We start from the raw sequence: 27,244 nt of genomic DNA, 5'->3' as shown, positions 1-27,244 counted from the left end.
TAGGGCGGGGACATGTAATCACAATGGCGGGAAAAATGACAAACAGGAAGTAAAACAAGAAACCCTAAGGAGAACAGAAACCTTCAAAATAAAACCACGGAAATGGAAAAAAACAATAAGAACCAAACTAAAAACAATAACTTGACACAGGAGCGGGCATGACAGCTACAGCCGGAAGTTAAGCAAAACCTAATATAGTATATCATATATCAATATCAGATTGTATTTGTTCCTCGGGAGTGTTTTAATCCACATCCCTATCTTTTTCCTTAATTTAACTGTTGTCTAGCCACCACACGTGAGCAGTTTATGGAGAAAAACTCTTTCTTTCTGTTTTCGTGGGACTTTGTGTTGATGATCTGGAAGCCGTAATGTAGAACTTGACGCTACAAAGAAGTAGTGTTGTATCTTATTGCTCAGAGCCTTTAAACAACAGGTTGATAGCAGTTTCCACTAAAAGATGGCTTAATGGTCAGAAACTCATTTATCCCATTATTCAGACACCACATGCTCTCAGGTACCAAAATTAGGGACTGTTTGATTTAACATGAATCTGTCCTTGGAATACTGACGTAATTCGGTCGGCACCCAAAAGTACAGAATTGGGTACTGCGGCTGCTGCTCTGTTTCTGCAGGCGGATTCCCTTTGGAGTCCGTTTTGGGGGGGGTTGTAGTGTTGTGGCGACGTGGTTAGTGTCAGCTGCTTCCGGGCAGCTGTCTCGGGAGCACGTCAGCGGGTTTTTGTGGGGTTGCTTGCGTGCAGGTGGGTTTGCTAGTCCGCTGGGTTTCAGTGCGTAAATACCCGCCGCAAGCCACATGAAGACTAGGGGGGAGCTTAGCTAGTTGGTGTTGAGGCAGTTAGAGGGATGGGGCTGCAATCATGCTTCTGCTGGGTGCTGGACTGTTCAAATAGGTTATTCGCACACGTGCTGCTAAATACATTTTACACTTACACACTTCTATTTTTTTAGTCGCAAATTTGAGTGAAACTCTCCCCTGTCGAGCCCCGGATGGGAAGTTCTCCGTGTTGAACAAACCCATATAATATGTAATAATATATATAATAATAATAATTCTTCAGCGACAGATGCCAACAAATTCACACAAATCTCTATCCCCACAGGGCAGACACAGCCGTGTTGTGGTGCAGAACTACAAATATTGTGCTGCACAATATGACTGAAGCGTTATTCCACGGGACGGTGCGTAGGCTCAGCCGCCTGCTCGCACTTCAACACCGCTCACTTGTGCTCTAACTATGGATAAACAGTTTTTCCTACACATCTCCAAGGAGCCAGGGACTTTTGCTGTGTGTTTGTCTTTCTCAAGGGATTGTTAGATTCTGTTTTGAAATGCTTTTTTTTTTTTCGAATTTGAATTGAAACTTCCCCTGATCTGTAGGAATCATTCTCTCCATCCAAGAGGATTGTGTTTGCATTGAAACCCCAGAAGCAACTCTTTCCAGTTATTCAGTATCCCAAAAGTACTCCAGAAGTGTTTTTTTTTTTTTTATCCTGCGCAGCTCCTCTCTCTGAGTCTGATGTCACGTCATGTCACATTGTCAACATGGTGCATGGATACATGAAACAGAACATAGTGGGTCATATGTCTAATGCTTTTTGAAAACTAAAGGCTTTCTTCTTCATAAAACGTGTCGGACATCAACACATTTTTGTATACATTTTTATTAATTTACATTAGTAAGCTACAGGACAGCATCTTTCAAAACATGACCTGCGCTAAAGAGAAAAGAAAAAAGAATGTGTCATTGTACCCAGCACTTCTGAAAATGCACTTCCGAATGTGTCTCTGTCCCCAGCACGTTTCAAACCAAACTGACGCCCATGCTCACATTGAATTAAATAGCTAGAGTACCCCAGTTGGTTACTCCCAAAAACAACTGAGACACAGCCAATAAAGTGATCCTGACTGGTCCTGGCTAACGTTACTGGAGGACCAGACAAGCGGGCCGCGGCTGTTTTACAACGTGTAGCCTGTTCAGCAGCCGTATCCGACAAAGGTGAGTTATTTGAAGCCAAGAGAGGGGGGCTGTAACTCAGGAAGAGAGGACCTTGAGTTTGCAGTGTGTTTAGCAATTGTTGCCGTAATTCTAAGCCAATAAAGTGTGTAGTTCAGTCAGGTGAAAAAGGACGGCAAGGTAGTGGTATTTTTAGCGGTTCCTACCGTAATTCTAAGCCGAGGACATGTGTCTGTCTGGCGTGTGGAGAGGACGGCGAGGTTGTGGGGTTTTTAGCGGTTCTTACTGTAATTCTAAGCCGAAAAAGGGTGTCTGTCAGTTGGGTACAGAGCTCCGCGTGAGCACAGGCTTTTATGAGTGTCAATATGTTATTAACCTATCTCTGGGGAGCTTATTCCCCGGAGTCCTTTTTCTTTTCTTTTTTTTTATCATTGAAAATACAGAACAGATGAACACAAATTGAACAAGAACAAAAACCCTCTCCCACCTGCCACCCTCTGCGGTCTCGAGGGAAAAAAAACAAATAAACGGAAATCACACCTTACCTAGTCACTCTTCTATTTTTTGTGGTGCTGAGGTCATTAGGTCTGATATTTGTGCTGCTGTGTTTTTCCATAGGTCGATAGTCGATAGTTGGCTTTGTTAATCCTTGCTGTAGAGAGCTCAAGCATAACTATGTCCTGAAAATACGCCAACCACTGTTTTATACAAAGCAAATGGGGGGGGGGCAGTGTTGGGCTATCAGTTTCTTGGTTGCAGTTGAGCCGGCTAGCCAAATTTTCTTCTCTCTCCCAAGCAGGTGTAATTTAGAGTCGTCATTAAGGTCAGTAGGAATACGACATCCTATCACATCAGATATTATTGATGTTGTTTTATTCCAGAACTTGTGCACCTGTTCACATGCCCAGACCATGTGCAGGAAAGTTCCAGTTTGTTCAGGTTGACAGAACGTGCTATAGGGAGTGGGAATGGCTTTAGACACTTATCTCTTCTGAGGAGTCCAATATGTCCTATGACATATGTCGAAGTGAATATACTGGTGATTTGGGTTCTTGGAACAGTGGAAAATGTTTTCCCAAACTGTCTCCCAATTAATTGTGTTCCCCTCAGGGCTCAGCTCTCGCTCCCATTTCCTTGCTATTGGGAATTCTCCTATGGATACTTGCATCAGTTTCACATAGATCTTGGACACTAATCCTCTGACAGGACAATCAACAAACCATTTAATGACTGGGTGCGCGTCAAGATTGCTTCCCCATGGCACTCCATAACATTTTAGAGCTGATCTTAAGTGAAGGTACAAGAAGAAGGATGTATTGGGGACCTCAAAACTAGCTCTCAGGTCTTCAAAACTCAACATACCGTTCTCATTGAATAGCTGGTCTAAAGTATAAATACCTCTGTCACTCCACTGCTTACAAGCAAAGGAATGTTACCAGACATTAAGTGTATATTGTGCCAAATTGGGGTGTTCAAATGCCACTTATTGGTGTAGCGTAATTGCTCCTCCACCTGTTTAAAGTTGGTCAATGTGTTGGTGATAATAGGGCTAGCATACACTTTTTATGGACACACACCTGTCTTGCAGTCTTAGACTTCCAGTGAGGTTTTGCTCTATTTCTCTCCATGGGACTGTAGATGAGGGGTCCATCCACACTATGAGGGCCCGTAGCTGAAAGGCTCTGTGATACACTTTAAGGTTGGGGAGGGCCAAGCCTCCCGTCTTTGTGGTATGTTGCAGGGTAGAGTATTTTAGCCTAGGTTGTTTATTATTCCAAATATACTGACGAATTAGGGTATCAAGTTTCTTCCAGAAATTTATTGGTGGGGGTAAGGGGATCATTGTACTTAAGAAATTCACACGAGGAACTATGTTCATTTTAACAACAGCAATCCTGGAGCGTAACGATGCCGGCAGCGCAGACTAATTGGGCAGATCCCTTTTGAACACTACTTAATATAAGTTCATAGTTGTCTTGGACAACTCGCTATAAGGATGCGTGTATGGTGAGGCGGCGAGCCAAGACTTTGGAATAAGGCTTAATATCAGTCCCGATGAGGCTGATGGGCCTGAAATTTGAGCAATCCGTAAGATCTTTGCCCTTCTTTGGCATAACAAAAATTAGCGCAGTGTTGGTTTGTTGGTGGAAAGTATCCTTCTCTAAGTTAAAGCTTGTAAAATGGTAGGTCCTAATATGTCAAAATACTGTAGAAGAAGTTCTGATGGAATTCCATCCAACCCCGGTGTTTTCCCTTTTTTTAAGTTCCTCTAACGTTATAGGTTGACCCAGTTCTTCTGCCTCCTCTGGGTCAAGAAGAGGCAGGTTTAGTTCTTTAAGGAACTTCTGGCACTGTGTCGGATCTGGGTTGCAGGAGGACTCATACAACTTTGAGTAGAAGGATTGAAAAGTGGCACTGATATCCTTAGGATTTGTTGAGATACCTCGGTCTGTGCGTATGCTGTTGATAGTAGCTCTGGATTCGCTTTAAGTTCAGAGCAAGCAATTTGTTTGGTTTACAGCCATTAAAATAGTAATTTTGCCTCACTCTGTGCATTATGAACTCAGCTCTCCTTAGCAGATCATTCAGCTCTGTTCGACTTGTGACTAGAAGAGTATGTGTAGATTTAGAAAAACAAGTCTTAAGAGACTGCTCTAACAATTTACAGCGTTCTTCCAACTCCACAATCCTTGCCTCTCTTTTCCTCTTCAAGTTGACTGTGAAGGAGGATGTGAAATCTCTAATAAATTCTTTAGTTGCCTGCTATGTATATGCAGGTTCAGAAACTGAGTCGGAATTAATTGATATAAATTCAGCCAGTTTGGTTCTAAATTCTGCATCAAAAGCTGTATTCTGGAGAAGGGAATTATTAAATTGTCATCTCCTAGATCTTTCTCCTAACAACATATCACAATGGAATGTGGTTATCAGCACATTGTGATCAGACAGAATTGCTGGTTTTATTGCTGTTGTGTGGAACTTTGTCTTAAGCTCACTAGAGCACAAAATATAATTAATGCGGGAGTGGGTGAGCTGACGTGTGGAAAATAAGGTGTAATCCTTGCTAGTAGGGTTGTGTATCCTCCATATATCTGTAAGATGGTGGGATTCCACAACTGCTCTAAACATGTCTGATACAGGTTTCTGGGCTTTTGTGTGATTGACCCCTGATCTATCCTGATTTAAATCTAGTACTACATTCATGTCTCCCCCTATAATTGGTTAATATTCATTGAGAGAGAGCAATTCATTGGTTAGGCACGGGAAAAAACTTTCATCATATGTAGACGGTGCATATACCGAAACAAAAGATATTTTCTTACTCCTTATCGTGGTACTACCATGGCCGTTCATGTCGCGTGCGATGAACAGCTTCCCGTTTTGAGCGATCCCTCTTGATGACATCTTTAAAACGTAGGTGGGGGTGACCTTGTTTGCGGGGGGCATTTGCCAGCTCGCCATATAATAAGATTTTAGGGAGGCGAGTGTCATTCATTCGATAAACATGCCCAACCCATCGGAGGTGGCGTTCATGAAGGATGGTGTACAGGCCACTGGAGTTCTCTCAAGTATGACAGAGTTTGGCACATGGTCCTTCCAGCATACACCCAGTATGGAACGAAGGCAGCGAAAATGGAAGGCGTTGAGGCGATGTTCGTGCCTGCGGTATGTTGTCTTACTTGCGAATAGTAAGGTGCTAAGTACACATGTATGGTATACACAGACTTTGAGGAGCCAGGAGAGGTTCTTGTTGCGCCAAACACACTTGCTCAATTTGCCAAACATTGATGATGCCTTCCCAATGCGCATGTCAAGCTCAGCGTCAAGGTTATTGGTGTTTGAGACTGTGGACCCCAGGTAGGTGAATTTATCCACCACAGATAGACATGTGTTGTCAATGGATACAGCAGGGTTCAGGGTTGCAGGTTGGGCAAGGACAACTGTCTTTTTAAGACTAATCTGCAAGCCAAACTCTAGACATGCAGAGGCAAAGAAAGAGCAGAGCAGTTGTAGATCTGCCTCTGAGTGTGCAACAAAGGCAGCATCATCAGCATAAAGCAGCTCACGTACCAGAACATGGCGTACTTTGGTCTTTGCCCGCAGTCTGCCCAGATTGATCAGTCATCAGGGAAGGCACGGCGTAGAAGAATATTCCGAAGAGGGTAGGAGCAAGGACACATCCCTGCTTTACCCTACACCTTATCTGGAACCTGTCAGAGCGAGTGCCTTCATACTGTATAGTTGCCTTCATGCCGTCATGAAACTCAGTGATCACCTTTAGTAACTTAGAAGGGCAGCCAAGTCTTTGCAGGATGAGGAAGAGTCCAGATCGACTAACATAGTCAAAGGCCTTGGTCAGGTCTACAAACACCAAGAACAGAGGTTCATGTTGTTCAATACACTTTTCCTGTAGTTGACGGACACAGAACACCATAGGTCCATTCAAGGAAGGAGGTTTAACAAACTCTGAGTCTAACCCTGATGTCTGAGTTGATTTACCCTGAGATGGGAAACTCAGAGTTTTCGGTTCCAGAACAGCTGATTTGAGTTAGTTCAATCAACTCGGAGTATGTTCACTCAGGGTTACGCGCGTGCACCACCACTATAAAAAGGCAGCATGAATGGAGCATGATTCTACAATTCACCATGGTAACAACCACAAACAAACGGGTCGGCGGAAATACTCATGCGCACAAACAGCGAGTTTGAACATGCATTTCGTTAAAAAAAGCAAGACAGCGGCTGCTGCTGCAACAGAGAGAGGTGGTGGGAGAAAATTGCTGCTCGAGTCAATGCGTAAGCATTAACAGTGTATTAATTTCATATTTAATCACAGTTAACTTATAATATTACTGGTGAAAACTGGAATTGTATTACACCTATAATTTCATTTGGGTGCAATCCTGCGGGCGAAAAAGTAAGCTATACTAATCCCATTCTGAGGCTGCAGCACCATGATCATTAACAGAACTATAATGTATAATCATTTATTTCTTTTTAATGTCTCTCACTGGTTTGTGTCCAGGGAACACTACAAAAACGTTTAAAAAACGTTTCAGAGCGAGTCACACTTTTCTGACGGCTGTGCATACAGTGGCTTTACTATTACAGTATTACTGTTATAAAGAAAACTGCCATTTGCAAAAAACGTAATGCGACACACAGAATCTGCTTGGATCTTAAAGCCTGTCCACGATGGTTGATGTTAGTGATATGAGGACGGATAAGGTATCTACATATCTAATGGACTGTGATTAAAAGATACCTCTCAAATCGGTTATGTGGAAATGAAAATACATCTATAGTCGGGACTCAATATCATCTCCCAACGTAAACTCTCTGTGAATTAATACAGCTTTTTCATCAACGGGATCGTCAACAAAAGGACATGACATGTTTGAGAAAAAAACTTTTATAATCTGCCTAACATAAACCAATACGTTTTTTTATTCATGCAGATAAACTGCATTAAAATGCGCCTGATACAGACTGAATGAATGAATAAAGAAATGAGTGAGAGAAACTTGAGGTTTCTTGAAGAAAACCTGCTCCTGACCAGGTTAGGTTCACATCACCACCTGCCTTGTAAGCATCAGGGGGGAGGCCGTCGGCTCCGAGAGACTTGTTATTTTTAAGTGCTTTAATTGCAGATTTGACTTCCTCGATGGTAATGTCTGCATCCAGATCAGTCATAAGGGGAAGCTCAGGGACAGCAGTAGTTATTGCCTGTATGTTGGCTGTGACAGGCTGAGCATAGAGAAGGCTGTAGTGCTCAGCCCATTGCGCCAGTTGAGATTCCAGATCGGTCAGAAGTTCGCCTGATAGGGAACAGAGTGGAGAGGATTTTTGAGGACTGGGCCCAAGGCTTCTTTCAGGCCTTCAAAGACACCTCAGATGTTTCCAGTGGATGCACTTGACTCAATACGATCACACAGTGTATTCCAGTAGGCCTGCATGGCTGTGTGAGTGGCCAGTTTGACATTGCGGCATGCCTGCTTCAATGCTGCCTTATTTGAGCGAGTGTTATGCTGCAAGTAGGACAGTCTGGCTGAGCGCTTGGAGTCAGTTGCGGGTAGGAGCAGGCTAGCATGGGCCTTGAACCAGTCAGATCTGGATAGCTTTCCAAAGACGGAGAATGCAGCCTTTGTGGTGACAGAGTGGAAGTGCTGCCAGGCAGCCGTGATGTCCGCGTGAGGAGGTGAAGAGTCAAAGCAGGATGCAAGTAGTTTCTGAAATGCATGGTGCGACGCAGGAGCATAGGGCCATCCTTAATTTGCAGTGTAAAAGGGAATGATCGGTGTTACAATCTGCTGAGTGCAGTGATCGGCAGTGTGTTACTTCCTTCAAGTACTCACGCTTCACCAGCACATGGTCAAGTTGGTGCCAATGCTTAGAACGTGGATGACGGCAGGTGACTTTGGAGGAGCTTGAGCCCTGGAAAAATGATGAGGGGATACAGAGTTTGTGTGTGCTGCAGAGTTCCAGTAGGTGTTGACTGTTGTCATTCATGTTGCCATATTCATGGCTTCCCAGGATGTCAGGCCATACACTAGAGTTGGCACCGACTCAGGCATTGAAGTCACCAAGGATCATCTAATGTTCGGCTTAGGGAGTCTTCTGAATAATGGAGCTCAGTTGATTGTAGAATGTTTCCTTTACATCCAAATCAGAAGTCAATGTAGGGGCGTAAGTGGCTATGATTGTAACTGGGCCACAGTTTGTGTGCAGGGGCAGTGAGGAGAGACGTAAGGACATGGGCACAGGTTTTTCCACTGAGGACAACAGTTTGTTTTGGATTGCAAAGCCAACACCATGCATTGGTCTGTCACCGTCTGGGTATCAGTTCCAGAATAAAGTGTAGTTTTTTTCCTGGACAGAGCCAACGGTCAGCCAGGTTTCACTCAGGGCAGCGATGGAGATGTTGAGTCGGAGTAGTTCTGCTTCAATCAGGGCTGATTTACGAGGTGAGACGCAGTCCATGTCAGAACTAATGCCAAGGGAGCGCACATTGCCATATGCGACAGTTGCAGGATGATGACCATGTCGCGCCTGCCGTACAATGACAGCACTCTTAAGGACAGAGTGCTCCCGAGTTGCCAGTCGTGGAGGCTGAATGTTAGACGTCATAATGGAGAGATGAGATGCTTATAATAGAGCGCCCGGGCAAAAATTAAGTGAAAGGATGCGTGCCCAGGTCAAACTTCCACCTGTGGACTCAATGCTACAAATTCCAACGGAACACAGATGTGTGACAGTTGGTGTAGTTATGAGTTGCCCCGCAGTGACCAGCTGACTAGGTCTATTGTCCTGTGACCATTGGCAAAGTGCTCTTCTGCTCACTGGGCGGCTGAGACAGACCGACTCAGGTGCTGTGGCAGCAAGTGCGCTCTGAATGCCCGGCTTCGACTTGCTATGTCCGGCCAACGCCCTGCAACGCCCTGTTACGCCCTGCTGTGCTCTACAACACCATGAACTATTATAACTATTACAATATCTTTATTGTGACTATTATTGCCATTGTTCATCATACCCCCAATCGGCACCGTCAGACACCGCCTACCAAGAGCCTGGGTCTGTCCGAGGTTTCTTCCTAAAAGGGAGTTTTTCCTTGCCACTGTCGCACTTACGCATTCATGCATGCTCTTGGGGGAATCACTGGAATTGTTGGGTCCTTGTAAATTATAGAGTGTGGTCTAGACCTACTCTATCTGTAAAGTGTCCTGAGATAATTCCTGTTATGATTTGACACTATAAATAAAATTTTATTGAAATTGAATTGATATTCAGTGTGCTAGACCCCTTGGCCAGGCTAGCAGGGTGGACTGGGTTTCATGTGGTCTCTCGCCTTTGACCTGTCTGGCTTGCTCAAAGCTACCAGGGGTACACGGCTCCCGCCAGCTTAGCTCTCAGGGTCATTGGGACTCACAAGCTTTTCCGCCACGACAAGGCACCAGTCCAAGGAACAGAACCTTATCGTGGTACATATATAAGGTATCCTGCCTGATAAGTCTTTACTGCTTTTGTATACAGTGAGTGTGCATTTCCGCGACACAATGTGCTAACACAATGGAGCCCTTGGTTTTTAGTATTTATTTTGTAGACGATTTACATCAGAAGACATTCTTACATTGAACGTATTGACACCACTAACAAACACTAATATAATAAAAATAAAAAATTCAAATAAACTAGAACTGCAAGCAGTTATGACGGGGTCAAAGCCACCGACGCCAGTCGCCCTGGGGAGCGCGAGAAAGCGGAACCCAAAGCCTGGCGGTGGGGAGGCAAATAAGTAAATATCGAGAGGTGTGAGCCGCGAGGTCTGCGGTACATTGCCATTGCAAATGTAGTGCTTAACAGTTCATCTCCATGCATATACAGACTACCTTTAACAATTCTCTACAATAAACAAACTTCTTAACCCCCCCTGACCACAGGGGACAGCAGAGAGAAATGAGAGAGTGAGGGGGAGGCAGGTGTTGTGGTTGAAGGAGCAGGGGAGGTGGTCAAGTTGTTGTAAATGCTGTCATAGGCGCTGATTTATGTTTTCCTCTGTGGGTGCTTGCAGGCGCATGCCCTTTAAAAAAAAAAGTAGTCAAAAATTGTTTGCATTTCAGAACCTTAGGAAATAGACAGCAGCCGACACGAAAAAACATGCCTATTAACTCTGGACTGCGCCACTTCTCACAAATACAGATAGGTTTGGAGATGAAAAGTTTAACTGACACGTAACCACGATCAGCTTCGTGGGAAATTAAGAATCAATACCACCGACATAACCAATCACACTATGACAGACTCTCCACTTAGCAGCAACTTTCATTTAAAAGTTTAATTTTAAATGAATGTAGCCTATTGGCAGTCTGGCACACGTGGGTGCTCAGTATTATAGTATCAGTGCCTATGAATGGTGTTGATTTTGGATTGAAAAAGTGAGAGAAAAGGTGACGTGAAGGTTGTAGAAACTTTGTCAGGTGGGTTAAAAAGTGTGTTTATTGTAGAAAACCAGGGGAGCACGCAAAAGCAAAAACCAAAACGTAATGTGGTAAGGTAGGAGGCAAACATCAGTAATTATTGAGAAGTGTGAGCTGCAAGGTCTGTGGTACATTCCCATTGCCAATATGCCATTAACATTGAGTAAAAGGGCCAAAACTGGTCTACGTTGACTATAGCGCTCCCTAATGGCCGATCTTTACCAAATTTGGTACAGAGCCTCATAGCAGCATGCCGAACAAGTTTTGTGTTGATAGCATTTACTGTTGAGATATTGCAATTGCAAATTTCCCATTAAAATTAGTTTTTGGCCAAAACAAATAAACATTGATTATAGCGCCCCCTTAAGGCCGATCTTCGACATATTTGGTACAGAGCATTGTAGTGGGATGTTGAACAAGGATCTCAAGATCTTTGCTGATAACATGTAATTTGGCCGAGATACGATATATGTGTGTGGTAGCTAGCTAGGAAAAAATTTTGGTCATCAAATGCGCATACTTTAACATAGCAAAATTCTTTGTACAACTTTTGGTCAGGTCCATCTGTAGATGCTCTCTACCAGGTTTCGTTTAGATCGGTCGCACGGCCTAGGACGAGTTCGAAAAAGTTGGTTTTGTGCATTGCACGATATTGCGAAGAAAGTGAAAGTGGAAATGGGCGTGGCCTATATCATGTGATTCAGCTGGATTCAAGGAACACGTGGATGTAAGGTTTTCTAACTTGCGATGTGTAATGTGGGAGTTAAAGCAAAAAAACACAGCACCACCTAGTGGTCCACATGTGTAATGTTTGGTAGGTGTGGTCCATACCCCATTTCGTAAAACGCTTGGGGGACCTCCAGAGGGTCATGGCAAACAAGAATCTTAAGTTTGGCGTTAATAGCTTTTATTTTGGCCGAGATATGGCAAAGTTGGTGTTTTCATAATTAGCTACACAAATTTGTTTGTGCGTAATTAGCGCAATTTTTATCCTATACCAATTATTTTAATAACTTTTTGTCAGGTCAATCTGGAGATGCTACCTGCCAAGTTTCGAGCCGATTGGTCGCACGGTCTAGGAGGAGATCGAAAAAGTAGGTTTTTGATAAATCGCGATTTTTCACACAAAGGTCTAGGCAGAAATGGGCGTGGCCTATATCACGTGATTCAGTTTGATCCAGGGAACGCGTGGATGTATGGTTTTTGAATGTCCGGAGTTATAGGCCCAAACGTGTTTTTTCTGCTATAGCGCCACCTAGTGATGGAAGTGGGTCAAATGTTGCGCTTGACGTCCTTGCGGAGTTTTGGACCAGTCCTGAAAATGGCAACCCCCCACCATGTACGGTTAAGGTTGTAGTCGGAGTTTTAGGCAGAGAAGAATGATAATAATCCTTAGAAAAACAATAGGGTTCCACAGCCCTGCTGTGTAAACGGCGTAGCTTTGCTACCGCCGGATTCTTCCAGACTCGGGCTTGGACCCCTAAAAAGAAGAAGAGGAAAAGGATAATTGTTATGGGTCAGCTGTTTGTCCCTGTCCCGTTTGTGTGTTCTCTCCCCTTTTCCCTATGTGTCTATCTGTTCTGTGTTGGTTTCCACCTGGAATTTGCTGGAGGCGTGGTTTGAGCAAAGTAGGTCAAGGGGCGTAGCCATTCATCTCTGCACAGCTACCTGCTCAGCTGCAGCGCATTCCATGATTCAAACCAGCAGTAAATATACCTGGGCTGATCACCTCATCGGCGCCAATTCGTTACAACAATCAAAAAACAATGTGGTAACTTGGGTCAGTGTTCCTGTCAGTCCTGAAGTATTCTGTATACGTAGTGCTCCTACTTACCTTGTGTTCTCCATCTAGATTCCGCTCTAGACCTGCTGCCTTCCCCGCTGTTCCTGCTGTGCTTCCAGTTCACACCATCCAGTCTCGTCATCCACGCTGGGATTCCTCTGTGTACTAGAGTGTACTCGTGTCCCGGTCCTGCCTGGATTCTCCTCTGTTGGCCCGCCTCAAGCCTCGGACCAGCCCTGGAGCTTCCCTGCCCTGACTCTACCGTCATTGCATCTTATAAGTACAAATCTGTTCATTAAAGACTCCTTTAAAACTGAATTACTAGTTCCATGTGTTTATCTCTGCGTTCTGGGTCAGAACTAACCTGACTTCGCCAGATGGATTGCTTCGCATTTGCTCGGCATATCCATCTGGGAACTTTCCGTTGGAGAACTTTTGGGAAGGGGCGAAAATACTGGTTAGCTGATTGGATAAACCATCTGTCTATCACCACCTATGTTAGTGATAGACGGGCCAAATCAACCAATCAGATCAACGATATATCAAACTCCAGTCGGGAGAAGAGCAAAAACATCTTTTCCTCTGAGAAAAGCCTCCAGTGCCGTTTTTTGCTCTTCTTTCAATGAAGGAATACTTTCTAATTCGGATAAAACTTGCGCGATAGCTATGCTTATCTCATCCGTGGACGCCGCCATGTTGTTTAGACTGAACAGTCGCTTCTCGTTGCGTCACACCTAAACCCGCCTCAAAACCAACGCTGATTGGTCGGTCGGTTAGCTAACGGCTCCAAATTTTCTCTGTTTCAAGATGCCAGACTGATCTGCGAGTGGAAAACTGGAGCTCGCGAGATCAGGACAGTCTCACGAGGATAGGTCAGAACTGAACCTTAACAATAATCACACACGAAGGGAAGGGAGTGACCACTGTCTACAAAACCATCACTGCAGTATGGTTAACACTACTGCCTCATACATTACGGAACTTTCATACATATCCACAAATGAAAAATAAATAAATAAAATATAAAGCATGTCTCTACTCATTCTACTGGGAGTCAGGCAATGTGATTTGTTCCCTAACATAATCTAAGAAAGGTCCCCATATCTTATTGTACTAATTCTTTCAAGTTTGAGAAAATAAAGGGCATCTTTGATCCAGTGTGTAAATGTTGGGGGTTTGCTGTCTTTTCATTTCATCAAAGTCAACTGAGCGACGAGAGTAAGAAACGCAATGCTATCAGATTGTGCCTTAGTTAGATGGCTTGACTCAGGTGTAATGCCAAATAACCCAGTTACAGAGCATGGTGATTGATACAACTACTATTTCTAGTCATAGTTCCATTATCTTTATTGTGACTATTATCATCGGTGTAAATCTGATCTAACAGTAGGTAGGGACAATAAACATAACATTTCTGAAGAGCAATTTTTGAAGGGGACACAAATAATTCAGCCACAATTATACTCGTAGAGGACATGTGTACACAGATGAAAGCCTTAATACTATCATTAGTGTTGCATGGAGAATGTACCATTATCCTTCTTTTCAGTGTTTCTCTTGATTCAATGAAAAAGCTGACTAAATTGACCAAAATATTCTTCTTTTAAACCATTTATTTATTTCTAAGTTGTTTACAATCAAGCCACAAAAATACCTTAAAGCATAATGACTTATTTTGAAAATATTTCTCCATATAAAAGAAAAACAATGCTTTTGTACACTTGTTAAATTAGCTGATCATAATGTAAATTAGTGAGCCACTAGTAAAGCTCATCTGCTCACACTGACAGCCACACACCTCCAAAAATATGAACTGAGCTCAACACACTTACCTGAGACTCTACACCTGACTGTCCCTGGTCTCCCTGTTCCTCAGTTCTTTCTGTCTCCTTTGCCTGTGACATAGTGACGTTAGTAGGCTATTTCCATAAGCACCCATTCTTATAAATATGTTACCAAATTGTCTTGATATGAGGACTTATTGTACTTACTTGGCGTAGTTGTACTGAAAAAGGATCTTATGCCTGTTTTTCATTTCTCTGTCATTTTATCTGGGCAACAACAACACAAATCTTTAACGTCAGATGTCTAAATATGAGTTAGGTTCATAGGTTCACCATGCGGTCATATTATAATTATAAAATGATCTTGCGTCCTCCACATAAATATTAGGTTTCGTCTGGGACAGAGGATATATATTTAACTGATCAGCCACTTAACTTCATATTCAGCAAAACACAACTCTAGATCTTTAATATTAACCCTAATATCAGTTCACACACATAACGTTAGGCTTATCGCCGTGGTAACGTTAGTTGCAGTGGGTGCATTGCTATCCAACAAGCTATTAAATAAGCTAGGTAACGTTACATTATATTACACTAACATAGCAAACTTTTTGTCATGACTAATTCATTAATTCCTCAGCATCATTTCTATTTGAGAAAAGAACAACTTCATCCGATGTTTAATGTGAATAAAACAGCCTTGAACCTACTTACTAATACATTCCTGTCACTACCCGATGAGACTGTGAGTCTAGTGCAGACCTTAAGGTACAGCATGCAGTGGACCAAACCACTGTGAGGCAAGGGAGGGGGGACTCAAAATGTTTCTAAACTTAAAAAGCATTTTTTGGGGGGGGTTGTATTGTTTTACTACTTACACAGATATTTTAAGTATACATCATTATGTTATTTACAATACACAGCATTGTTTTAATGATATTTCTAGGGGGGGACAACCGTTAGATGAGGGGGGTCCTGACCCCTCCGACCCCCCTGGGATTTACGCCCTTGACTATTATTGCCAGTGTTCATCACACCGTCAGACACCGCCTACCAAGAGCTTGGGTCTGTCCGAGGTTTCTCCCTAAAAGGATGTTTTCCTCGTCACTGTCGCACTAAATGCTTGCTCTTGGGGGAATTACTAGAATTGTTGGGTCTTTGTATATTATAGAGTGTGGTCTAGACCTACTCTATCTGTAAAGTGTCTTCAGATAACTCTTGTTATGATTTGATACTATAAATACAATTTTAATTGAATTGAATATAGCCAGCATCTAATGTTAGTTATTCTGCTGTGCTGTGGAGACAAGCGTCTACTAACATTGTTGGATGCTCTGGTCTCAGCCTAGCAACCAATGTGAACTTCGAGTCTGGGGAGGAGGGGAAGGGGGAGACGTCTCTCTCCAGTATTTTGAATTTGTACTGCAGTAACTATTTTAAACATTTGCTGTCAGTATTACATATTGCACCTTTAAAGTAGGCTTACAGGTAAAACGTCCTTGGTCATTTAGACTGAAAACAGTGCGGTCATGTTGAGGAGTCACTCTGTCTTGACGTTCACTTGAAGGAGCTCCAAATTTGACAGTATTGACAGGGAGTGAAAGGCTTTGAGCTACATGATGGACGCACGCTTTGAATTCTGTCTTGTACTCACCATAAAAATTAGGATTTACTGAGATTTGAACTTGTGTTGCTGCAGTCAGAGTATACAGTGCTCATTCTGAAAGGGCCAGTATAGTGCACCTGAAGTGCTTGTCGGACAGTCACCTAGCTTAACCAGTCCTTAAGTTTCAAGCTTTGCATGCTTGCCACTTTTAGATCCAGATTTAGATGACGGTGCTGCCGCTTGTTCGTCATGGTCGATGGTGTCTTTGTTCAGCCAGTGCGTAATGGTTCTTTCAGGAAGACCAAGTGTATAGGAAAAAAGTGCCTTGCACACTTTGAGACTTGTTGCATCTTGAAGCTTCAGTTGGTAGATCAATGGTGAATTGGGTCGGGATCCCTCAGCAACTTTATTTTGCTTTAAAGCAACACTAAAGAACTTTTCCAGCTTCGGTCCCCCTACAGGTTGGAAGCGGAATTGTCCATTACATTACATTATGCAAGTTTGCCAGATCGGGTAGCGGATCTGTAGTTCAAATGAACTGGAAAATGTAATGTAATGGACAATTTCGCTTCCCACCTGTATGGGGACCGAAGCGGGAAAAGTTCTCTAGTGTTGCTTTAAGTTAACCTTTGTGACCAAAGTGGTGACATATAACCAACGTTCTTCCCAGGTGTTCATTGCCCAAATATTCTGATATATCCATTACCTCTGCTCTTCTGTAATGGCTTGGCAGTCTCGAGTTAAGACTCACTGACAGAACTTCGAGTTGCAGGGAGGACCCATAGCCTTTGCACTTATTTCTTTGCCACCTTTGCTCTTGTATGACATTCCTTTGACACATTTTGCCTTGGATTCATTATGCTTCCATGTTACTGGACTAAGATGTTTACAGTATTTTTTTTTACTTTTGACCGTATTGTTTAAATCAACATCCTTATCCTCCTGTTCTGGAGTTGTTGCCACCATGGTTAGGCTGTCTTCATTACACATTAACACAATTATGTTATGATTACTAATATTATGTTCAAGTGAGATTTTCATTACATAAAAACACAAAAGTAAAGAGGATTCTTTGTATTTTTTTGGTTATACACAGAATTTCTAGCTGTTAGATTACAATAAGGTATTCAAATATTTCTTAATTAGATCATGTAATGTGTAAATACTCTACATGAAACATTGTTTGAAAAGACAGAAGAGAGTTTACAGAAAGCCTATCACTTGTAACAGCCACAGATCCTGGAGTCTTTCCACTCTAATTCCATGAAGCTAGCTAAATGCTAGCTTTCATGGACTTAGCTTTTTTGCTGACTAAAATGCTGACTAAAAAGACTGAATAAAAATACTAAATAACTATGCAATATTTATAGCCTAGCCTATATTATAGTTAACCTCATTACTTACCAATTGGGGACAAGCCCTGAATCATGGAAATAACTTCAGTGATAGAGTGGTAGATTTTCGTTCTTCTTGAAGCAGCCGCCATCTTGAAAAGCTTATTGACATCACATTGTCTTTTGACTTAGGCAAAATAAAACGGCTTGAGTCACACTGTTGACAAAGGCCATTATACTACAGGGGTAGAATCATATGATCTGTTCAACTGAGGATGTAGGCGATATACCAGAAATGGCTAGCATCAGGAGAAGATGATTAAGGCAAACAATTTTTGTCAAAAAATTACTTACGCCATTATTTCAGGAAGGTGATGATATATTTGATAACAGGACATCAACTATGTTACCGGCGACAAAGTACTGGGACATCAGGTGGTCCCTTTGAATACCGAGGTGATGGCTGGCCACACGCTCTGGGAATCTTGTTCAGATCATAGATGTTTTTTTATCCCCATGTTTTTTTACTTCTTCACGTGGCTAATTGGTGGATTAGGAAACGTATGTACCATGGCAACGTAACTTTTATAAGCTGACCCATGATCTTTTCCTAAACCTAACTGCATCAAAAGTGACGGCAATTGTCCCCACCAAGCGTGTTTAGATAAAGCACGTTTAAATATGACGCTAAAGGAGACATTTATCGTCAATAAAAACTCCAAAGACACCTGACCGTGCGGTCATGTTGAGGAGTCACCTGGTCTTTATGTTAACTTGAAGGAGCTCCAAATTTGACCGTATTAATAGGAAGTGATAGGCTTTGAGTTACATGATAGATACACACTTTGCATTCTGTCTTGTAATCACCATAAAAATTAGGTTTCGCTGAGATTTGAACTTGTGTTGCTGCAGTCAGAGTATACAGTGCTCATCCTGAAGGGGCCAGTATAGTGCATCAGAATTGCTTGTTGAATGGTCAACTAGCTTTAGAAACCCCCTTTTCCCACAGTTGTCGTATAGGGGTGGGGGAGTGGGTACTGTGGCCAACCATTTCTGTGTAAAAAAACAACTAAAGAAGTCTCTTGGATGAGAGACAAAACTTCTTTGGAGCACCTTTTACCAAGTCCAGCTGCCCTTGATTTGAACCCTTCCCTAGATAACTATTCATGGGTAGCTGTATTTTGTCCCTTAAAATCTGCGACGGGTCCGCCCCGACTTACTTTTGCAGACATTTACATTTACCTTGTAAAGTTACATAATCCATCCCCATACACCGGCGATAGCTAAAGGCTTTCATCATGACATATTTGATTTACTTTATTATAATTTTCGTGACAATTCCTACTAAAATTCTGTTCATTCAGTCAGGATGGCCGAGCAGTCCAAGGCGCTGCGTTTAGGTCGCAGTCTCCACTTGAGGTGTGGGTTCGAATCCCACTTCTGACAGCAAGAGTTTTCCTCTGGAACTAAAGTGTGTCCCCTGTACCCTTCCTTACTGTTGTGTGCCTTTAATATCATACATGTGGATATTATGAAAGAAACTGCCTAGCAAACCCATGTCGCATATCTACGTTGTGGAACCTGATTTTAAGCCAGAGTACAGGTGAAAAACAAATCAACCTTTCCACTTTCCACATCTAGCTTAAAGTAGGCTTACAGGTAAATTGTCCTTGGCCATTTAGACTGAAAGCAGTATGTTGGTGTGGGCATGTTGACGACTCACCTGGCCTTTATGTTAACTTGAAGGAGCTCCAAATTTGACCGTATTAATAGGACGTGATAGGCTTTGAGTTACATTATAGATACACACTTTGCATTCTTTCTTGTAATCACCATAAAAATCGCTGAGATTTGAACTTGTGTTGCTGCAGTCAGAGTATACAGTTGTAACCCGGTTAAAAGCATGAGGTGATAAGTAATGCTTGTAGTATCATTTAATAATCAGAGCATATAACTAATGTGATTAAAAAGCTTTAAATTCATTTAAAAAGTTATGATTTAATGATGATGATAAAAGCAGTTTAAAAAGTATTATATGTTTATTGTTTTATGTAAAAGATGTATTTCTGAAAACTGTCTAAACCAGCATTTATGGGGTTAATAACGATGAGGTCTGGGTTTTTTTTTTTTAAGACAGACGAGGGAGAGAAGAAAAAAGCATTGAGGGTGAAGCCCAAGCGTGAGTGTGACACAGAGATTTTCTGAGTTAATTTGTGAATTAGTAGTGCACGAACCAGTGTGTAACTTGTTTCTTATGATTGTTTGCACGACAACCAGTGAGAAGAGTGACAAGCTGCATATTGAGTGTGATGGCCTATGCCACACAGGTTAAACAGCCAGCAATGGTCCTTCCCAGTGCAGAAAAGGTGTGGCCAAGGATGAAGGACTGTTATATACTATGGCCTGCCAATTGGGCCGTACCATCAGATGCAATGCTTGGGGGGGTATAGGTTAAGGTTGGGTTTATTTGTATTAGTTTCAATTATGTCCATTTTGGTTTTCCACTGTGTGTGTTATTTGGTTTGGCCCAGTTAGTATATATGTTCCCTTTTGGCTCATTCAGGGAGGGCAGGTTTTTGTTGAGTTCACATTTATTTTTGTTGTAGTTATTTTTGGTTTAAGGTATATTGAGTTGACCAATTTTAGTGGTTTATATATTAAGTTCTTGGTTTTATATTGTTTTGTGCATTTTTTGGGTAAATAAAAACCCATTATTTTCAACAATTTCCTGTTTTCCTAATTGTCTTACTGCTTGGTCCCTGACATTGACAAACAGGAGGAATTTCTACACGAAGTTCAGAGACTGTTTACTTTTGTGCTACTGCTAATGCTAACGCTTAGCCACTTTGAAGTATAGGCTGGAGTCAGTTCATTACAAGTGAACGACATTTTCTAGTTAAAGTTTAACTTTCCCAGTTGAACAGTTTGAGGGGTTTATCTGCTGCTTTCGACCTGACGACAGGGAAGAGACTCAGACAGAGCTTGGAGCAACCAGGACTTCACTCGTGAATTTTACTGGAAACGTGGAGGAGAAAAGAGAAACCGATGGAGTTCGTGTTGAAATGCTGATTGGATGCTAAGCCTGCTCCTGTGACTGTTGGAGAAAGAACTGGAAAGAAACATTAACTCAAGGTATCCTTCATTTTGTTTACTCGCTGACGAGTGAAACGGCCATTAAGTTTTGGACCACAACGGACACAAGCACCGCATCAGGCCTGCTACGATGTTTTAGTTTTATAATAATTTTGGTTGCCGGCTTTAGATTGCATTAAGGTGTGTGTGGGCCCACAAATTATGTTGGTTTAACTGACTTTGAAGTTGGTACATTGAGGTTTTCTGAATTAATCCATTTGAGGGTTAATAGTGTTTAAATTGTTGTCTGTGCATTTATATATGGTACAGTAGTGAGTGTTTCCACTGATCCTCATCCCAGCCGCTTCACACTCGGCTGCAAACTGATTCAGTGAGTGCTGAAGGTCACAGGCCGATGATGCCATCAGGACCACATCATCTGCAAAAAGCAGCGATGAGATCCCCAGCCCACCGAACTGCAACCCCTCTCCACCCCGACTATGCCTCGATATCCTGTCCATAAATACTACAAACAGGATTGGTGACAAAGCGCAGCCCTGGCGGAGGCCAACTCTCACCTGAAACGAGTCCAACTTACTGCCGAGAACCCGGACACAGCTCTCGCTTTGGTCGTGCAGAGATTGGATGGCCCTGAGAAGGGAACCCCCTCACCCCATACCTGCAGCACCTCCCACAGTATCTCCCGGGGGCATCTGGTCATACGCCTTCTCCAGATCCACAAAACACATGTAGAGCGGTTGGGCATACTCCCAGGCTCCCTCCAGGATCCTTGCGAGAGTAAAGATCTGGTCCGTTGTTCCACGACCAGGACGGAATCCGCATTGTTCCTCTTCAACCTGAGGTTCGACTATCGACCGAACCCTCCTTTCCAGCACCTTGGAGTAGACTTTACCGGGGAGGCTGACTAGTGTGATACCGCTGTAATTGGCACACACCCTCTGGTCCCCCTTTTTAAAAAGGGGAACCACCACCCCGGTCTGCCACTCCTTAGGCACCGTCCCAGACTTCCACGCAATGTTGAAGAGGTGTGTCAACCAAGACAACCCCTCCACACCCAGAGCCTTAAGCATTTCTGGACAGATCTCATCAATTCCTGGGGCTTTGCCACTGTGGAGTTGTTTAACTACCTCAGCAACCTCCACCAGGGAAATTGACGACAATCCCCCATCATCCTCCAGCTCTGCCTCTACCATAGAGGGCGTATTAGTCGGATTTAGGAGTTCCTCAAAGTGCTCCTTCCACCGCCCTATTACCTCCTCAGTTGAGGTCAACAGCGTCCCATCCTTACTGTACACAGCTTGGATGGTTCCCCGCTTCCCCCTCCTGAGGTGGCGAACGGTTTTCCAGAAGCACCTTGGTGCCGACCGAAAGTCCTTCTCCATGTCTTCTCCGAAGTTCTCCCACACCCGCTGCTTTGCCTCTTTCACGGTAGAGGCTGCAGCCCTTCGGGCCCTTCGGTACCTTGCAACTGCCTCCGGAGTCCTCTGGGATAACATATCCCAGAAAGACTCCTTCTTCAGTCAGACGGCTTCTCTAACCACCGGTGTCCACCACGGTGTTCGTGGGTTACCGCCCCTTGAGGCACCTAAGACCCTAAGACCACAGCTCCTCACCGAAACTTCAGCAATGGAAACTGTGAACATTGTCCACTCGGGTTCAATGCCCCCAGCCTCCACAGGGATGCACGAAAAGCTCCGCCGGAGGTGTGAGTTGAAAGTCTGTCGGACAGGGGCCTCCTCCAGATTTACCTGCACTACCCGTTTGGGCTTACCAGGTCTGTCCAGAGTCTTCCCCCACCCCCTGACCCAACTCACCACCAGATGGTGATCGGTTGACAGCTCCGCCCCTCTCTTCACCCGAGTGTCCAAAACATACGGCCTCAGATCAGATGAAACAATTATAAAATCGATCATTGACCTTTGGCCTAGGGTGCTCTGGTACCAAGTACACTTATGAGCATCCCTATGGTCGAACATGGTGTTCGTTATAGACAATCCATGACTAGCACAGAAGTCCAACAACAAACAACCACTCTGGTTTAGATCAGGGAGGCCGTTCCTCCCAATCACGCCTCTCCATGTGTCTCCATCATTGCCCACATGCACGTTGAGGTCCCCCAGCAGAACTATGGAGTCCCCGACTGGAGCCCCATGCAGGACTCCACTCAAGGTCTCCAAGAAGGCTGAATACTCCGAACTCTTGTTTGGTGCATATGCACAAAACAATACGGAGGCAACCCTCTCGTCCACCGGGTTAACCTCCAATGTAGCGGCGCTCAGTCGGGGGCTTGTGAGTATCCCCACACCCGCCTGGCGCCTCAAACCCTGGGCAACTCCGGAGAAGAAAAGAGTCCAACCCCTATCCAGGAGTATGGTTCCAGAACGGAGACTGTGCGTAGAGGTAAGCCCCACCAGATCTAACCGGTAGCGCTCCACCTCCCGCACAAGTTCCGGCTCCTTCCCCCACAGAGAGATGACATTCCACTTCCCCAGAGCCAGCGTCTGCTGCCCAGGTCTGGTCCGTCGAGGCCCCTGACCTTCACTGCCGCCCATATGGCAGCGCACCCGACCCCAGCGGTTCCTCCCACAGGTGGTGGGCCCATGGGATGGAGAGATAGGTGCCACGTAGCTTTTTCGGGCTGTGCCCGACTGGGCTCCGTGGCAAACCCGGCCACCAGACGCTCGCTGACGAGCCCTCCATCTGGGCCTGGCTCCAGACGGGGGCCCCGGGCTTCCTCCGGGCAAGGGTCACTCCATCTCTACCTTGGTCACTCATAGGGTTTTTGAACCATTCTTTGTCTGGCCCCTCACCTGAGACCACTTTGCCTTGGGAGACCCTACCAGGAGCACAAAGCTCCAGACAACACAGCCCTCAGGTTCATAGGGACACACAGACCTCTCCACCACGATAAGGTGATGGTCCCTGGAGAGGAACTAGTGTCAGAGTTAAAATGCTGGTGCCATGGTGAGGGTTTGGATGAGACTCACACACTTATGACCATCGTTCCAGAACATGTAGAGATCAGTGAAGTGGAAGAAACACTAGAAACTATCAAGTCTTTAGGACGGGTGCGTGTCCGCGGGAGAAAGACTAAACCGACGGATGGTTTTGTGTGAGAGTAAAGAGACGAGGAGAGGTGGAGAGGCATGGCCTGTTATCATCATAGGAGAGGCACAGGCAGCCGCTGAAGTTTAATAGTAAACTAAAGGGGTTGCTGCAGGCTGAAGGGAAAACCATGGAGGACCTCAAATCATTATTCCCCAGTACACCCCCGCCCACTAGCTCCACTGAATCCATCCTTTGCGCTGTCGGAGATTTGTTGGAAAAGAAAACCAAACCAGCTGATGGTGGGAGTTATGGTCGACTACGCATGTTCTCGGGAGCCCTACCAACGCCACCAGGTGAGGAACCATTTGATCATTGGCTAGAGCAAGCATGGCTTATGGTGGAGGAGACTGAATGCTCTCATAGAGAAAAAAGACGCAGACTTATTGGAAGTTTAAAGGGGCCCGCACTAGAGATTGTGAATGCAGTGCGGCATGCCAATCCTGACGCCAGCCCAAAAGAGTGCTTGGAAGCCCTTGAAAGTGCTTTTGGAAGTGCTGAGTACGGGGATGATCTCTACTTTGCTTTCTGATTGATGCAACAGCAAAAAGGAGAGAAACTATCAGATTTCCTTCGACGTCTAGAGAGGTCTCTAACTAAGGTGATTCAAAGAGGTGGCCTCCTTGCTAGCTGCAAGGATCGAGCCCGACTGGAGCAACTGCTGAGGGGTGCTATCGCCTCAGACCTGATGCTGATCCAGCTGCACTTGAGAGAAAGGAAGGCTGCACCCCCAAACTTTCTACAGCTGTTGACTGAGATTTGTGCTGAAGAAGAATAAGAAACTTCTAGAAAGAAGCTCAGTGCCTCAGTACATCAAGTGCATGCTAATACAGAAGTGGACACAAGGCAAGCTGAGATCCAGAACTTAAAGACTGAAATAAAAGAGCTGAAGTCAATGGTTGCATCAGTAGTGACCAAATCCACTCAAGTCAAAGATGATTACATGGAGGTTAAAACCATTAGTGCACTGCCTGGCTCTGAGAACCGGCAAGATGCAGAGCTGGCTGCCTTGAGAAAACAACTGAAACGACTAAAACAGAAAACTAGCAACAAGATGCCAGAGCAAGAAGATGCAGTTGCTGTTTCAACCCTGGAGGCTTTCTAAACTGGTCCCCAACTACCCCAAGGGAGCACCAAAAAGGTCAGAAGAGAATTTCTGCTATAGGTGTGGTGAGAGCGGACATTTTGCCACAAAGTGCCGCAACCCTGAGAATCAAGCCAAGGTTATCAGAAAGCTAATTCATGCTTTGAAGGTGACAAAAGACAGACAGCAGTCTGGGGATGCCACCACCAATTAAGTTAACTGTGGGGTCAAGAAAAGTGCTGTTACCTCATCAGAGCCAGCCGACATCCCTGAAGGCTTGATTGGTCCACCCAGCATAGTACCAGTGAAAGTAAATGGACATTGCTGTGATGCCTTGCTGGATAGTGGCTCTCAGGTCACCATTATCTTTGAGTCTTGGTATCAAACTTACCTATCTGATGTCCCAATACATCCCGTGTCTGGTTTAGCCCTGTGGGGACTAAGTGAATCTGAGATCAGTTATCCATACCGTGGGTATGTAGTGGTCGACATTGAATATCCAGCAAAGGTTGCAGGTGCCAACCAGACAGTGACAGTTCTCGCTCTTATTTGCCCCCAGCCCCGAACTGCAGACCAGACTCCTATCATTGTGAGGGACCAATGCCAGTCACATCCAACGTCTTGTACAGCAGTGTAAGGACAATGGCATTTACATCACCCAGACACTGGGGATACAAGCATGTTACAGAGACAACAAGCTAACAGCGCCTGGCACGGCCACAGCCCTGGAAGAGGAGGGTGATATTGGCTGTGTTATGGCAAGGCCCTGGCCCACTGACTCTGCCCCCTGGTGGTGACTGTACTGCAGTCTGCAAAGTCGAGTACAAGCTCCAGGATGACAAAGAAATCCTGATGGTTGACTCGTCTCCTGTAGCTCCACTCCCAGCGGGTGTGCTGTTGCTGTCAATCATTTCAGAATCTTGGTCCAAAATGAGTCCTTGACAGAGACAGTCATACCCGTGGGAACAGTTATTGGGCATATGTATCTGACAGATGCAGTCACTCCTCTCTCTCCGTCCAAGACGGCTGACACCAAGTTCGATGCGAACCTGATCAACTTCGGAGACTCACCTGTTTCAGAGGAGTGGAAGGAGAGACTCCGTAAAAAGCTATCCACAAGGTCCCAGCTGTTCTCTTTACAAGAATGGGATGTTGGATTGGCAAAGGGAGTAGAGCACACAATTCGGATGTCAGATCCACGGCCGTTCAGGGAACGCTCTCGTCGCCTGGCTCCAGCTGACCTGGAAGACGTGAGAAAGCACCTCCAAGAACTGTTGCGTGCAGGGCTCATTAAGGAGTCTCGTAGTCCCTATGCATCCCCAATCGTGATTGTTCGCAAAAAGAATGGAGCTGTGAGAATGTGTATTGACTCCCGATTGTTAAACAGCCGAACAATCCCAGATCAGTACACAACACCTTGTATTGATGATGTGTTGGATTCAATGACCGGAAGCAAGTGGTTCTCCGTTCTTGATCTGCGGAGCGGTTATTACCAAATCGCCATGGCCGAGGAAGATAAAGAAAAGACAGCATTCATCTGCCCACTGGGATTCTTCCAGTTTGAGAGGATGCCGCAGGGGATAACTGGAGCCCCAGCCACCTTCCAAAGAATAATGGAGAAGGCTGTGGGTGACATGAATCTACTCGAAGTCCTTGTCTACCTCGATGACTTGATTGTATTTGGCCAAACTTTAGAAGAGCAAAAAGAGAGACTTCTTAAAGTCCTTGATCGTCTGGCAGAGGTTGGATTGAAAATCTCATTCGACAAATGTCAATTCTGCCTCCCAAAGGTAAAATACCTTAGACATATTGTGTCGGCCAATGGAGTATCGCCGGACCCAGCCAAGATAGAGGCAGTTACAAGTTGACCACAGCCTACGCATCTGAAAGCTCTTCAATCCTTCTTGGGATTTTGTGGATATTACCGCCGTTTCATCGCCAATTATGCAGCCATAGTCAGGCCGTTGTCTGAGCTCACAAAAGGTTATGTTCCAACCCAGTAGGGGCAAGAAGCCTGAGAAAGGCAACACAAAGACTTATCTCAAAGAGTCCGAGCTCTTTGGTGAGAGATGGGACTGGTCCTGCACCGAGGCTTTCCACAAGATTATCCACTGCCTTACCCATGCACCTGTGTTGGCCTTTGTGGATCCCAACAAGCCATATGTCCTGCATGTGGACGCCAGCTTGAGAGGGCTGGGCGCAGTCCTATATCAGGAACACAGTGAGGGTCTGAGACCAGTCGCCTTTGCCAGCAGGAAGCTAAAGACATCTGAGAGGAACTACCTCGTTCACCAGCTGGAGTTTCTGGCTCTTAAGTAGGCAGTTGTGGATAAATTCCATGATTATTTTTATGGGGTCAGATTTACTGTACGTACGGACAATAACCCACTTACGTACGTGTTATCGACCGCCAAACTCAGTGCTGTGGGGCACAGATGGCTTTCTGCCTTATCCACCTATGACTTCAATGTCAAGTACCGACCAGGCAGACACAACATA

At 44.5% G+C, this 27,244-nt stretch overlaps 1 non-coding gene across 1 annotated transcript; it reads left to right on the top strand.

Moving 5' to 3' along the window:
* The first annotated feature begins 18,826 nt into the window (after positions 1-18,826).
* Positions 18,827-18,909, top strand: trnal-uag (transfer RNA leucine (anticodon UAG)). Its single transcript has one exon. It is a non-coding gene; the product is annotated as a tRNA-Leu (tRNA).
* The last annotated feature ends 8,335 nt before the right edge of the window (positions 18,910-27,244 follow it).

The sequence above is a fragment of the Sander vitreus genome, chromosome 22, assembly GCF_031162955.1.
Source record: "Sander vitreus isolate 19-12246 chromosome 22, sanVit1, whole genome shotgun sequence".
Lineage (NCBI taxonomy): Eukaryota > Metazoa > Chordata > Actinopteri > Perciformes > Percidae > Sander > Sander vitreus.
The sequence above is the reverse complement of the archived record's forward strand: the minus strand, read 5'-3'. Positions and strand labels throughout refer to the sequence as shown.